We start from the raw sequence: 12,195 nt of genomic DNA on the forward strand, positions 1-12,195 counted from the left end.
TGAACTTACAGAAAATTCCAAACAGCAGTAGCTAAGGCAAGGGAAGGTCATTTTTCTGTCACTTTCAACTTGTCGCTTTCGTACATGTAGTTATCGAATCCAAGGTCGCCTCGTGGTCCAAGATGACTGATGAAGCTCCAGCCATTATATTATATCTTTAGGAAGAGAGAAAGGAGGGAATGCCTGTTGCTTGTAAGAATACTTCCGAGAAGTTGTACCTTCCTTCTCTTTACATCTTATTGGGCCAAATTCAATCACGTGACTCTATCAGTACATAGAAGACTGGAAAATGTAGTCTTTTTGTGTGTTCTAGTGCTTAAAACCAAGACTCCACACATGCTAATATGCCCTACACACACACACACACACACACACACACACACACACACAGAGAGAGAGAGAGAGAGAGAGAGAGACAGAGAGAGACAGAGAGAGACAGAGAAAGACAGAGAGAGAGAGAGGTCAAATATAGTCATTAAGCATTGTTTTATATCATCCTTGCTCTACTGGTTGCCCAATAGCTAGGGGAGACAGAGAATCCAACGTATTCATGTGGCTAAGAGTAAAGTACCACAGGCCTGGTAGGGGGTGATCTGTTCGCTTTGAAAAACAAGATTATTTTGGCTCTTGGTTATGGCTCTAGGTTGAGAGGCTGTGTTTGATGATGGCTTTCTTGTTAGTGGTATCTTTCGGGTGGCACAGGGCATCTTGTGAGAGGGAAGAGGGAGATGTGTGTATGTGAGTCTGGTCCCCTTCTGTCTACTCATACAGCCATCGGGATTCAACTGGGGGTGGGGGCGCTCTACCGTGTGACTAACCACAGTCCCCTCTAGACATCATAGTTGGATTCCCTTTCCATCCTCTTAATCCATCCCGGTGGGGAGTGTATTTCTGGAAAGAAGAGTTCAGGGGACACTCAGTTCACACGCCAACGCTAAACCAGGGGGGAGCAGAGCCCTGGGGACACACTCAGATCACTGTGGTCTGGAGCAGGTGGGTTTGAAGGGTGAGCAGGAACCACTCCAGGAAAGAGGTACTGACTAAAGAATCCTTTGTTTTAGTTCCCTGCTCTGAGGATACAGATCATTCACAGGTCACCATGGCAATGTTCCCTCCATTATGGCCATGGCCCTATCAGCCCTAAGGAAAGCCAAACCATCATAGGGGCCAAGGTAAAGGCCTAGCATGGGAGGAGGGCTCAGAGGAGCCTAACTGCTCCTGGTGAAGGGATCTGTTGAGAGCCCCAGAGGTAGCTCACTTCTCTTTCTTTGGAGGCCTCTCTGAGTCCTTGACCAGCTCTCCAGAATGTGGCTTCATTTTGTGTGGGGAAAGTCACATGGTAACTAAACCTGTGAGCGTCACTCCAGGGCCTCACCTCACATGTGCCTGAATCATTCACTTCCAGAACTACCCATGACACCTAGGCCAGGGATTCTGACTGATAAAGCTAAAAGCCAGGGACATTGCTCTCTAAGGTTTCACATGACCACCGCATATCTCTCACCCCACCCATATCGTTCTGACAAGTGGGAGGGGGCTGTCCCTGCCTGCCTATGGATTCATAGGTGGCTCCAGGGACTGTAAAGGCTGTCACTGCGTATGTGCACCTGAGGAGCCCCAGGGACAGACCACTGTGACTTAGAGTATGACTGTCCCCATGTGGAACTGTGGGACCAGGTGCAGCCTGAGAAGGTGTTTGAGAAAGGCCCTGTTCCACCCTGATCCTGGAGTCAGGGCTTATTTATTTACATGGGAGGCTGATAGGCGTGGTGAACATCAGGAAGCCCCCTCCCCCCCCCCCCCCCCCCGGCATGGCCTTTGGACCCTGCACCTTCTCTGTGTTCTTCTTGTACATACTAGTCATTCTACCATCCTGTGACAATGAGGTCCATTCTTACATGTCACGGGATAAGGCCTGGCACCATCCCAGGTATTGCATAAGCAGCCTCGCTGGCATCCCTTGGGACTGGTTTCATTCTTTTATGTACTAAGGACATCCAGTTTTCTGCAGGCCTCTGGAACTGACAGCACTTTCTCCAGAACTTCTGTGCATGTCCGTCCATCTGTCTGTCCCCCCAGGCCAGGGCTAGGCTGTTTGTGCATCCGTCCCACCCTCCTCCATCCATCAACAGCCCTGTTTGCCAGAGAAGGGCCACGGAGCTTGCAGTCCTTCCCAGCTGCAAGCATTTAGCGTTCCAGGTCCTGCTAGGATACTTTATTGCCGCTCTCAAGCACTGGCAGGTGCAGGCGTAGTACCTGCCTGCTGCCCGCAGCTCCTGGCTCTTGGCATCAGAGATGAGAGACCTGTCACCCCTCGATTCATAGGCCAGCCTGGGGAAGCAAGCATGCTGTGGGGCTTTCTGCATTTGACGGGGCTGTTTTTCTTTGCCTCCTCACCTGTGGCGCCCATTGCTACCCATCTCCCCCCCCCCCCCCCCGCTCTCTCCCCATCTTGCTGATGGCCCCGCTCTGTCCTGTGTCCTGAGGGCCACTGAGAGAGGATGGCAGACAGTCTGTTCCTCTTCAGCATGTTGCTAGGATGGAGGAATCTGGCCCAATAGGAATGTTGACAGCCTTCCCCTGTGTGTCATCTTCTGGGTCATCTCCCATCCCAGGATCATTTCCTTCTGTCTACAGCAGGTCTGGAGCCAGTTTAGAAAGCTTACTGCCTTCCCTACCCTCTTTGTTCTCGAGAATGAGAACCTCAGATTAAGCCAGTGGAGTTGAGGCTGGGGGAGTTTGGGGCATCCACTCTGGACCAAAACCATCAGAACACCAATGGACTAATTGCCAAGGGTAGCTTGGGTCAGGGTGTCAGGGGGATGATCCTGTGTGGGTTCTGGTCTCCTAGGCCCATCAGACAATCCAGGGTGACATGGACTTTCTCTTACAGCCCTGAAAGATCTGAGAAACCTCTTATAGAGAAAGCCAGAAGCTCTGAGAGGTTAAGCAACCTGCCCCAAATCACACAGTCAGGCAGGGCTGGAGAGAATAGCAATGGGAACTTTGGGTGGGTGGATGATCACAGACTGGACGTACCCTGAGACTGCTGTGTAGGAGGCTGCTGTGGGCTGCGGCCAGGATGCCTTCTCACTTGACTTTGAAGCCCAAGTGACTATGTCTGTATGTGTGTATATCTGACTGTGTATGTGTGTGTGTGAGAGAGAGAGAGACTGTGTGTGTCTGTGTGTATGTCTGTGCATTTATGTATGTATGTATGTCTGAGTGTGTGTATCTGTATATGTGGGTCTGTGTGTGTCTACATGTGTGTCTGTGCCTGTGTGTGTGCCTGTGCGTATGTGTGTCTGTGGGTGTGGTATGGGTGGTCCTTCCTATTGGGAAGACTCCTCAGCTACTCTCAACTCCTGCTGCAGCTTAGATGGGGTCTCCTAGGCTCAGAACAGCAGAAATCAGTCCCTCTCTGTCCCAGATGGGAGAGAAACAGCTCAATTCTGTGGGTACTCCCTGAGAACCTCCAGGCTCTCTCTGGGCCACAGGTTTACCTCTGTGCCCTCAGAAACCTGCTGCTTCTCCATCAAGCACTCCCCAGGAAACCCAAGGCATCAAGCCAAGCTCTGATGAGCATGGCCCAGCCTCCCTAGACAGCAAGGGATGCAGGATCCAGATAACCGACCAGGAGGATTGTCTTCTCACTGTGCTGTCAACCCTCAGGACGTACACCGGGAAGCATCTGGTTGGTGCTTGGCATATGGTAATATGTCACAAGGATGTCTGGAATGGGTTAGCACATGGTCTAGGAGGAAAGTGTATCCTGATCTAAGGGAGGGAAAGATCTGGGATCACTGTGGCCGGCCCACCTTTCAGATGGGTTGCTATAGATGTTGAATGAGTCTTCTCCCTAGGGAAGGTCAAGTTTACCTGGTTCCAGGTGGGGGGTCCCAGTCCAGTATTTACACCAACTGCCTAGCTATAGGACAGTACCACACAGGAACTGCCCATATAACCAAGGACAGGCACTCCACTCCAGGGTTAAAAGATCCCAGGACAAACAGACTTCAAAAAGAGGAACTGGAAAAAGGGTTAGCAGAGGGCTTGTTGGCGATCTGCTGACTGAGTCCCCGCCACGTTTGTTCCCACCCACGCCATGACTTGCCACCCATCATCCATAGACTACCCTGACGGATTAGTGTTTCGTCCCCAATTTCCAGATGGGAAAACTGAGGCTCCTGGGTTTGAGGCCACCAGCCCAAGGTCATTTGCTAGCAAGTGACAGAACTGAGATTTAGGCCAAGCTAGAGCCCCAGCCATAATCACTGTGTCCTGACTGTTCCTGTCTCACCACAGTGGAGTCACCAGGGAGTCGCTACAAAGTACACACCCACCCAGCTCTGACTCACTTGGGTACACACATGCCCAGCTTTGTAACCAGTGAAGAACCAAGATCAAAGCCAAGCACTTAGTGGGGCAAAAAACAATTATCATTAAGTGAGCTGGCTGTGCTAGAGCCGGAGACTGCAGGGAGCCTCCTCAGAGAACTCCTTCCAGTGAAAGTCAAGTTGACGAACCTGGCGGTGGGTGGCAAACCTCTTTCCTGCTTGGACAACTAGGACAACCCTACCTGGAAGTCCAAGGAACAACCACTGCTATAATAGAGAACCTGGGAGTCCTGACGGGACCCTTACATAGCAAGGGGGCTGGGCCTGTGCTCTAGAGGCTGTGGGGGCTGGGGGTTGGCAGAGGCTTGGCTAATGTAAGTGCATTGAGCTTAGTTGATTGTTCAGTGTATCTGTGTCATCTCCAAGCTATATATATGTCAGCCAGAGATGGTCTTAACCCTGTGTCAAGAGATGTTCATCGTGAATGGGACTGGAGAGCCTACTGAGTGTGGCTAGGAAGAGGGTTACATGGTCCTCTTCCTCTTTGCAGGGCTTAAGGCAGAACCAGTGGGGCCTATGGAGCCCCAGGATAGGTATTGTTAAGGGGAACAGAAAGCAAGATCATAGGAAGCCCTGAGAAAGGAAGGGGCCTCTTGGCCTCTTGCTTTCTATGAACCTCTGTGAGGCTCGGACAGGCCCAGGAACCTGCCCTTTGTGAAGAAGTGAGAAGAGTTTGGGACATTTATATCACCGGTTCTCTAAACCTGGAGAAAGCAGGGCCTGCACTGCCTCCCGGTTCCATGGGGCAGCTGGGAGACCCCAGTCACATCCCTGTCTGTTGTATGACAAGGATGCAGCGTGCTCTGTGGCCCTAGGTCTCTGAGCCAGTAGCATGCTCTGAAACCATGAGGAAGAAGGCCTGACAGTTTTTACCACATGTGTCCTGAGGCCTTCACTGAAGCAGGCCACAGCAGCAGCCTCTACTGAGCCTTTGTCTAGGGGCACCGAGTCGGCTATTAGTCCTGCGGTGTTTAGCAGGCATCTTGCACCGGGCAGAGCCTTCGTAAGCATGAGCTCCTTCCTTTGTCACTGACGTGTAGCAGTTCTGCAGGGAGTAGCACCCAGACTGAGCATATGCAGCAAGTGACTCCCATTAACACATATCCAACAACTGGGGCTAAGCCGAGGATACTGTGTGCGGTTTTTTAACTCTCTCCTTCTGTGTCTGCACTTTTAAATGCGTCCACTTCATTTTGACCAGAATATTTGCTTCACGGGGTGAAGCCAATGTGTGCAATAAAGCTGCACTTTCGGGAGTGCTGCCTATGTATAAAAAAGCATGTCGGGGTAGGCCTATATGAAATCCCAGGTACTCAGGAGGTGGAGGCAAGTTCAAGCCCGGTCTGGGTAACTTAGTGAGACCCAGCCTTGAAAGAAAAAGCAAAAGGAGGGCTGGGGAGTGAACACAGTGATAAGAGTGTTTGCCTAGGCTATGCAAGGTCTGGTCCCCAGCAAAATGTGCATTACACCATTGAACAAATGAAGCCCCTCTGTGCGTGCAGTTATGAGGGCAGTGTGTGGTGGTGTGTGCCAGGAAGGGCGGACATAGTCTAACCTTGGAGTTGGCACTTAGACACCCTGCTGGGGGTGGTTACTGAATCAACAGGAGCAGGACTCTGTAGTTGGAGCGGATGGAGAGACAGCTCAGAGCTCAGAGGTTAAGAATGCTTGGTGTTCTTAAAGTGGACATAAGTTCTATTCCCAGCACCCATGCAGTGGATCACAATTATCCATGACTCCAGTTCCAGGGGATCCAACGTCCTCTTCTGGCTCTGTGGATACCAGAAATGCATCTCTGTCTGTCTCTCTGTCTGTCTGTATCTATCTATCTATCTATCTATCTATCTATCTATCTATCTATCTATCTATCTATCTATAAAACATGTTCTTAAAGACAAAAAAGAGGGAGGTCAGGGGAAAGGGCCCCAGAAAATGGCACATGCTAAGTGCCTTAGGGTTTTTTTCTGCTATGAAGAGACACCATGCATGGCCAAGGCAACTCTTATGAAGGCAAACATTTAATTGGGGCTGGCTTCCAGGTTTTGAGGTTCAGTCCATTCTCAATATGGTATGAAGCATGGCAGCATCCTGGCAAGCATGGGGAGGCAGAAGCTGGGAGTTCTACATCTTGTTCAAAAGGCAAGCAGGAGAAGGCTGGCTTCCAGGCAGCTAGGACAAGGGTCTTAACCACGCCCATCGTGACCCACTTCCTCCAACAGGGCCACACCTTCTAATAGTGCCTCTCCCTGGTCCAAGCATATTCAAACCACCACAGTAAGAGAGGCAGGTGTCAAAAAGAAAATAGAGTAAGGTGGAACTCTAGCCTGAACTCATCCCATTGCTTCCTAGACTGTCACAGACTGTGGCCTATAATGTATGACACCTCCTGCCATTGTGGGGTGTGAGGACCATGCTCCCTCTGTTCACAGAGGGGGCAGTGTGTGTGAGTAACCTGCTGGTGGCTGCTCTGATGAATAGGGCTGCAGCCCACATCAGTTTTAGGTCGGGTACCTGGAGGATAATTGGCTCCTAGCCCTATCCTGCAGACTCGCCTTCCAAGGTGCAGATGTGGCCAACTGTCCAGGGGCACCAGACCTTCAAGACTGTTCCCAGTATAGCGACACTAGTGTCCTAGAGACAGGCTGATTTCTTGACATGGATTTCTTTTCTCATGGAAGAGGGGTACCCTGTTTGGCTGTGAACTTTTTAAAACTCAAATCCGAAATAGCGAAGTGTGAATGCTACTTCTTACCCTTCACACACTCCAAAGTGAAGTACGGCACCTGCCTGAGCCAAGCCACTCCTCAAAAGGAGATAGCAGCGGTCAGTAGGCTGCAAGGGACTGTAGCCATCTGCCATAGAGTGTGGGTAGGTAGCCATCGGGCATAAGGGTCAGCTGCCCCACTCCATGCCAGCTACCCATCACTTGGCCTGTGTGGAATGGCCCTTGTAAGCCATTTGTAAAAACCCAGAACCAAAACTGAATCATGTTTTTAAGTTCCCCTGTCTACCCTCTGCTACTAACCACAGTCCAGCCAGCATGTGGTTCCCAGTGTGTAACACCTGTGATGCCCCTCCCCCCTTCCAGATCTTTCTCCTCATGGGATGCTGTCAGGCACAGCTCTGGCCCCCTCTGCGTCTCTCCTTCTCTTTTTATGTCTTCCTACCTGCTCACCATCCCTGTCCCTCCTGTACTGCCACCCAGACACATCCATCCCTTCCTCTCCCCAACCTCTGTCTGTCTTCATGTTATTTCCTTCGGCATATAACTGTGTACTCTGGAGACAGTCTCCCCAGCATGGCAGAAGGAAACCTGGCTGTGGTCTCGCTAATGTGGTTGATCATCGTGAGCAAGCTGATTAGAGGCTTCATGCAAACCCAAAGTAGTTTTCTTTTTCTTTTTAAAGATAGATTTTATTTATTTATTTATTTATTTGTTTGTTTGTTTATTTATTTATTTATTTATTTAATGTATGTGAGTACACTGTAGCTGTCTTCAGACACACCAGAAGAGGGCATCAGATCCCATTACAGATGGTTGTGAGCCACCATGTGGCTGCTGGGAATTGAACTCAGAACCTCTGAGAGAGCAGCCAGTGCTCTTAACCGCTGAGCCAAAGTACTTTTCTTAAGGGCAGTTCTTGGCTGAGAAAGTTCTGCAGGGACAGTGGAGGGCCTGGGTTTCCATTAGACTGTCAGTGGTGTGTGTGTGTGTGTGTGTGTGTGTGTGTGTGTGTGTGTGTGTGTGTGTATCTGTCTGGCTATCTATATCTGTGTGTCTATGTGTGTATGTGTCTGTGTGTGTGTCTATCTGTGTGTGTGAGTGTGTCTTATTATGTGTGTCTGTGTGAGTGAATATGTGAGTATATCTGTCTAACTATATCTGTGTGTCTATATGTGTGTATATGTGTGTCTAATGTGTCTGTGTGAGTGAATGTGGAGTATATCTATCTGACTATATCTGTGTGTCTATATGTGTGTATGTGTGTGTGTCTTATGTGTGTCTGTGTGTGAGTGTGTCTGTGTAAGAGTGTATGTGTCTGTATGAGTGTATGTATGTATATGAGTGTGTGTATGTGTAGAGTGTATGTATGTGTATGAATATGTGTGTGTCTATGTGTATGTCTGTATTTGAATGTGTGTGTGTCTGTGTGTGAGTGTGTATGTGAATGAGTGTGCAGGTGATGTGTACACCCAAATCCAATCACAACCTGTAGCTCTGACCCCACACACATCTTCAGAGAAGTTTGTTGCCACAATGGAAACTGTGTGTGTAGGAGGAAGCACCTGGCAGGGCTAGCAGAGAGGCCCTGAACAGCTGTGTCAGGGATGTCCTTGTTCCTGACTGATGCCTGGGCCCCTCCTAGGGTCTATAGGAGCTGACATGCATGCATGGTAGATGGGTATAGGAGTTTTCTAAGAAACCCTCCTTCCTATGTCCCCATGGCTTAGGAAGAAGAAAGACAGGCAGACTTGGACATTCATGGTGACTGTCTATGGTGTGTGTGTGTGTCACAGGCTCCTTTTTCTCTGACCCTTCCTTCTTTGCCCTCCCCCCACCCCCAGCCACTGTCTGGCTGTTTCCGGTGTGGGAGGAATAGAAAGAGGAACAGGAGAGATGCTGGTTTGTCCTACTGGGGCCTAGAGAAAGCTTGGCAGGGGTGGGGTGGGGTGGGGAGAAAGAACACTGCTGTTTTACTCCTCCTCCTGAGGCAGGAGGACTGTGGTTTTGGAGAGCCGGCTTTGGTTTCTATGTTTTACCCTTATTAGTGACCAGGAACTTTATGTCCATCTTTAAGAGTGAAGAGATTAGCCAGGTGGTGGTGGCACACACCTTTAATCCCAGCACTTGGGAGGCAGAGGCAGGCAGATCACTGAGTTCAGTCCACCCTGGTCTACAGAGTGAGTTCCAGGAAAGCCAGGACTATGCAGAGAAACCTTGTTTAAAAAAAAAAAAAAGGGCCAGATTCCCAGCACCCACATAGAAAAGCTCACACAAGCAGTGTGTGCGTGGAACCACAGCCTTGAGGGTTAGAGGTGAGAGGGCCCATGGTGCTTGCCGGCCAGTCTAGCCAAATCTGTGAGCTCCAGGTTCAGCAGGAGACCCTGACTCAAAAATAAAATGAACACCTGGCATTGACCTGACTGTCACACTCCCAAATACACACATGTATGTACACACCCATGAGAACCCATACCATCCATGCGTGTATATACGTAAAATGAGACGAGACCGGGATGGCATATAAGCTCATCCTGTGAGGTTCAGAGGTCAAATACCTCAGGCTTCCCGGGCCCCAGGATACTCAGTAAAAGTACCATCCCAGGCTGGAGTGACAGTACGGGTCAAATCCCCGTGTTTACAGAAAGATGAGGGCCACCCTTGGTCCTGGACTGTCTCTAGCCTTACCTGTGTTGTTGGTACAGGCCTGGGCACAGATCAGATCATACAGGGTTGGGAGGTATGTGTGGATGCCAACAGATGGGACAGATGTTTCTTTCTCAGCTCCACGGTCTGTCACACTGGGAGGCAGAAGGCAAGGCTCTAGGGAAGAGTGTTCCTAACATCTTGTAGCCTCTGGGGACTTTGGACCCTTGGCATCCCTGAGTCTGCCTTCCCCTCCCCCGCCTTGCGTGCACAGTCTCTCCTTTAATGTGTGCACCCCACATGTGGGGCTCACCTCCCCTCATTGTAGTCAGGTCCAAGACTTCCTTTCCAAGTCAGGACTCACCCCAGGGCTCTAAGACTACCCAAGGTCAGAGCAGGAAGATTTGACAGACGAAGCCAGAAGTGTGAGGTTAGAGGTGACCGGGCTGTGTGGAGGAACAGTTTTCCAGGGCAGCCTGAACTCCCAGTAGGGAGGACAGAGCCACAGCTTTCTAGGAGTCCTAAGGAAAAGTAAGGAAGAACCCAGTTCTTGACCCACAGAGAAGGAAGAGCCAGCCCTGAAGGAAACAGAAATTGCTGCGAATCAGGCGGTCTTGTGCAATGGCTCGGCAGCCTAGGGAGGACAGACGGGAGTGACAGTGCTTCCCTCTGGCAGGGAGGTGAAAAAGAGTGCTCCCTTATGGTGGGAAAAGAAGGAGTGCTCCTGACTGTTTGAACACAGGGAAAAGGATCCAGGGCTGAGGGAGCCATTTGATGGGGGTTCCCCGTCTTTAGGACCTATGGTGCCTCAGTCTGGCTGGCTGCCATTTTTTGAGGCTTTCCTATCTGATTTCAACTTAAGCTTGTTCTATCCTTTGGACCCACTCCCCCCAGGTCCTGTCTCCCCACTTAGAAGTGGCACAGCCTCCAAGCTTCCCTGTGTTCTAGGCCCATGCCCCCCCCACATGGGACCCCAGGAGCACAGGAAACCACTGTCTTCCCTCTGTTTACCTCTTACCTTGTTCAGACGGGAGTGGACTGTTCCAGGATGAGGGTACATCCTTAACATCCCAGGCCGTGGAACCAGCCAGCTGAAGTCATGAGCCTGCATGGCCAATTGTTCTTGGCTGCAGCCCGCCCACTGCTGCTAATTTCATGGCCCTGTGATCCAGGTAACGCTCTGCCGCCCTGAGCTACCATCCCCGGGCCCGCAATCACTTTCCTTACCCTGCAGGAGCTCGGATGCCTCCTCCATTGCAGACTGGAGGTGGGGGCCACACAGAACTGTTCAGTGACAGTAGCTTCAGACGCTGCGGAGGCTGCTGAGGCTCGTGACTAATGTGCTCTGCTCATATCAAAGGGCCCAAATGGCATTCCAAGAAGAGAATTTTACCCAAGGCCGGCCAGAGATAAACAGGTTCATTTCAGGGCCTCCCTGCCCAGAGAAACCTTTTTACCTGGATCCTGAGCCTGGAATCAGATTCTTCCAGAAGATCAGCTTAGCATGGGGTCTCTCAGCGAGGTGGCTGGAGGAAGTTCTCAGCTGGAAAATGGCCTCACATCTGGCCGGCTGGCTCAGCTAGGCTTTTGAACTGCATTTGAAGAGTGGTCCTCCGGTTCCTCATGCTCACACCGGAGGATGGCTGAGCCAAACTGCTGGTGAAGCATGCATGTGCACCTGCCCTGACTTGGGAGTGGCCCATGCACACTCATGGGCCATCAGGAGGCTACTGGTACCAGCTGTCCCTCAGTCAGGCACTGCACATAGTCGGGGATCTATCCCACACCTACCTGGGGAGTTTTGGGGGTGCTGACACCATCGGGAAGAAGCTTGGAAGTCTGCCCACTGCAGCTCACCATGTTACCTTCAGTCCAGCATGGTTTTGTGGGCACAGAACGCAGGGTCTCACGTACACCAGGCGTGCACTCCGCCACCGAGCCAAACCTTAGTCCATCTGTCCTCTTGAAAGTGCTTAACCACTGACCACGGCTGTCCATTCCCTGGGACCAATTGAGGCAAGAGTTTTCTTTTTAGCACTGTGCAGAGCCCTTAGCCTGTGTAGATGCTCAGGGCATGAGGAAAGACAATGCCCACATTCCTGGTCACTGTGCAGACAGAGAGGAGAGAAATCAAACTCTAACATTTGCTGCTTTGGGGCAGAAGAATATGACAGTCTCTACAGGAAGAAGCATGGCTTGTATAGATAGACTGCAAGAGCCTCTCGAAAGGCTTGACATATAAGGGTTTATGATTCACGGAAGAATGACACCTCAGACTCAAACAGTATGTAACCGCAAAGAGTGTTTTATTCTGCAGAAGTCTTAATGCTGGGCTCTCCCCATTACCAAGATAGAGAATCCACCAAGATGGCTTGCAGGCCTGATTTAAAGCACATTAGGGAATTCTGGGGTAGGTGACCTCTATGTTAA

The 12,195-nt window shown here is 50.7% G+C and overlaps 1 protein-coding gene across 1 annotated transcript in view; it reads left to right on the plus strand.

Annotated features, from left to right (window-relative positions):
- The window catches only part of SLC29A3 (solute carrier family 29 member 3), a 35,601-nt gene that overhangs the window by 2,729 nt on the left and 20,677 nt on the right, over positions 1-12,195 (plus strand). The window lies entirely within an intron of this gene.

Source organism: Micromys minutus (genome assembly GCF_963924665.1).
Source record: "Micromys minutus genome assembly, chromosome: 25".
NCBI classification, from domain to species: Eukaryota; Metazoa; Chordata; class Mammalia; order Rodentia; family Muridae; genus Micromys; species Micromys minutus.